This window comes from Rutidosis leptorrhynchoides, chromosome 11 (assembly GCF_046630445.1).
Source record: "Rutidosis leptorrhynchoides isolate AG116_Rl617_1_P2 chromosome 11, CSIRO_AGI_Rlap_v1, whole genome shotgun sequence".
Lineage (NCBI taxonomy): Eukaryota > Viridiplantae > Streptophyta > Magnoliopsida > Asterales > Asteraceae > Rutidosis > Rutidosis leptorrhynchoides.
Window position 1 is genome coordinate 250,706,894 of NC_092343.1, and position 3,528 is coordinate 250,710,421.

Sequence of the window (3,528 nt, forward strand, 5' to 3'; positions counted from 1 at the left end):
GTCGAAACAGAGGACCCAGCTACTGACATTGTCGGAACCCCTGACCCCACCCCAGAACCTGACCTTCCACTAGTAGGACACTGCGCTGATCGATGCCCCTCTTTCTTGCAATTCCAACAAACATTAACCCTGAGCGAACACGCTTGAATCTCATGTCCCACCTCTCCACACCTCAAACATCTTTTTGTTAAAGCTGAACAAGGACCACTATGTTTCGATCTACAATTGTGACACCAAACCCTCTGACTCGACTCGGTTCCACTCTGAGTAGGGTTCTCTTTCTGTCTATACCCAAGTGACTTCTTAGACTTTGAACTGGCCTGACTATTTGCTTTACTAGGTTGTGACACAACGCTTTCTACCACTCTGCTCTTGGACTCTTTCATATCTCCCTCAGTCATCTTGGCCATAACAAAGGCTTGAGATAAAGTAGTAGCAAACCTTGCCATCGTTCGGTATTCCGGTAGTATCATCTTAACAAAATGTTGAATTCTTGACTGTTCGTCCGGAACCCACTGTTGCACAAATCGGAGTTTATCCATGTACTGTTCAATCACCTCGTCTATTGTCATTTGCGCTGTCATTTTCATCTCCATGAACTCCTTCTTAAGTCTCCCAATGTCATACGCCGTGCAATACTGTTCACAAACCTTGCTGTAAAATTGTTCCCATGTAATCATGCTCACTTGTTCTTTAGGTATACTAGATATAACCGAATCCCACCAAACCATTGCTCTGTTCTTCAACAACCTACTCGCGAAAATAACCCGTAATTCTGGTTCACACTGGCATGCCTCAAAAACTCTTTCCATTTCCCTCAACCAGTTTACGGTTACAGTTGGGTCAGGGCTTCCTGAATACTCAGGTGGTTTACAATCCATGAACTGTTTGAAGGTACACTTCTTCGGTTGTTGAAACATGGACATCTGATACGGGTTCCACATTTGATTAGGGTACTGGTTACCAAACTGTGTTGGCATCTGAAACTGTTGAGGCATCTGATATTGTTGTGGAAACGGTGGTTGTGGTTGCGAGGTGTTTCCACTAGGCATGGACGGAAACTGTGGTGTCGGAAACCCAGGAGGTGGTCCACCAGCATTAGTAGTAGTTGGTGTTGTAGTTGGGGTAACAACTGGTGTGGCAGTCGGGGCAACAGTCTGTTGTGTGGCTTCTAACTCAGCCACTCTATCACGGGCTTCCTTGAGTTGCGCTTCTAACTTGAGAATGTATTCCCGTTGCTCATCATCTGAGTCAGACCCTTCTGCAGGTGCTCGGAAGGTTCCGGGGGTCAAGGGGGAAACAACATTTCTTCGTGGATCTGACATACCTGTACTATCACAACATCTCACCAAAGCTTAGTAGATAAACCGTTAGTACCTATCAACTAACACGTACGATCCCTACATTCACTTAACCCCATCCCCAGTGATATGTTTGACACTATTCAAGATTTGGGAACATGAGACTTGCGTGTACATGCGGCCAAACCTGGCTCTGATACCAAATTATAACACCCTAGATTTTTTTTAATAGCAGCGGAAGAAATTAAAACAGCCATATCATTATTATTTATTAAACACGAGTACTTATTATTCAAAAACCCACAATATGGTGTTACTTAACAAAACAGTTCCTTTATTACAAAATCACGACATCAGAGTTACAAAAGGTTGTCAAACATATCCACTAGACATCCCATCTTCACCCAAAAAGTAGCATGCAATTACCATCAACCTGCAGGGAAGATGAGGGGGATTAGCACGAAGCTAAGTGAATGAAACTATCATAACAGCATTAGCATACAGTATCAAATCATACAATTGTAGGTAACAACTAACAACAAACAACTTTGCCATCCCAGAGGACCGGCGGCTAGGCCTGACCTGCAACCCTAGTTGATCGGGCTAGAGTCTACCGATAGTTCCTGTTACTGACTCCTTCGCATAGTAATCCAGACGCAACGGATGCATCATTCAAAGCTATACTACACAGATAGTAACACTCGAACCCAACCTCACAAATCAAGGTTGACCTCATGAGTCCAACCTCACAAATCAAGACCGACTCCCGGCATCCGACCTCACAAATCAAGATCGAATCAACTGGTGCACATATAATCATATAATCAACACAACATATCAACAACATACTATTATGGCAATCTAATCAGGCGGTTGGGGCAACAGTAGCACAACTTGCTACTCTATACTAATATCTGAAAGGATAGTTCCACTCACCGATATCCACAAGTACTCAGTAGTCTAATATTACTGAGTCTTTTGCTTACTCTTATCACCTGAGAATAATACAATCCGAATCAGTAATCATATCTCAAAAATATATGCTGAATCAAAAGCAATGTTTTGGTTGAATTATTATAAACGAAATTCACACAACATATTTTTAACATCACACAAGTATTAAAACCACTTTTCACACAAGATTCATGTCAAAACCCACTTAACACACTTTTTGACATAAACCCTAAAATCACCATTCCAACGAGTTCCTAGTCAACAAGTTATATAAACAACATGCATATAACTCGTCTAAGCAATAACAATTAACAATTTCACTATACAAATATCACATAGCAAGACTAATCATTTACTCCTATTTTGTACTAAACCCTTGTTATAACATAAAATATATATCATTCTCATGTACGCTCCATGTGACTTTTATCTATGTTTTCACTTGGTGACTCCATGAATCTATATCCTATTTCCTTTCCATTTCCTTAGTAATTAGGATAAACAACAAAATCCAATACTCCCATGGTTCCATATCATTTTCGTTAATCTTTTAATTAATTAAACCAAAGAATCTGTCCATTGCTCTTGCGAATTTAACAAAGGATGACAAGGTATTTTGTGATCATTTTACATCAATTATTAATTAATTATAATTACTAATGTCTACTTCTTGCTCCTGGTTCCAATTACACATAAACTATAACATATATATATACATAATACATTACGAGCATAGATATGTATACCTTGAGGAAGTTGCGCTTTGCAAGACTAGTCCACAAAATTGCTTGATTAAATTAAAGAACACAAAATTAAGAATAGATTCGATGACATGTAAGCAAGGGTGTATATTTAGATTCTAGTTTTAGGATATAAAGAAAATGGAGTAAAATAGAAATGAAATGAAGTAATACAATAACCTGGGACCAACCGTCCATTTCCTTCACAATTGATAACAGTCGCACATTTATATACATATATTAATTAGGCATTTTAGCCGTTATCTAAAACATAGTGTTCATGTTAGGCTGTCTTAACGGGGTTCATTTCAATCAAAAAAGACATTTTCTGTGACATCGTCATAAAAAATATTCATTTATCCACTTAATAAGTACTCCACTCATAATTTATTATTTCACTTTTATATTTAGTCGTTATTATTTATCCATAATTTAAATATCATATTTAAATCATACAATAAAAATAATATATTTTATTCGTTATATCTAGGACATTAATCAGGGTGTTACACTTACCCCTCTCGTTGTTTACC

The 3,528-nt window shown here is 38.4% G+C and overlaps 1 long non-coding RNA gene across 1 annotated transcript; it reads right to left on the reverse strand.

Annotated features, from left to right (window-relative positions):
* Window positions 1-1,557: 1,557 nt before the first annotated feature.
* On the reverse strand, window positions 1,558-3,162 carry LOC139877882 (uncharacterized). Its single transcript, XR_011768815.1, has 3 exons — window positions 3,002-3,162; window positions 2,238-2,296; window positions 1,558-1,734 (listed from the first exon to the last, which is right to left on the reverse strand). It is a non-coding gene; the product is annotated as an uncharacterized lncRNA (long non-coding RNA).
* Between the last annotated feature and the right edge of the window lie 366 nt (window positions 3,163-3,528).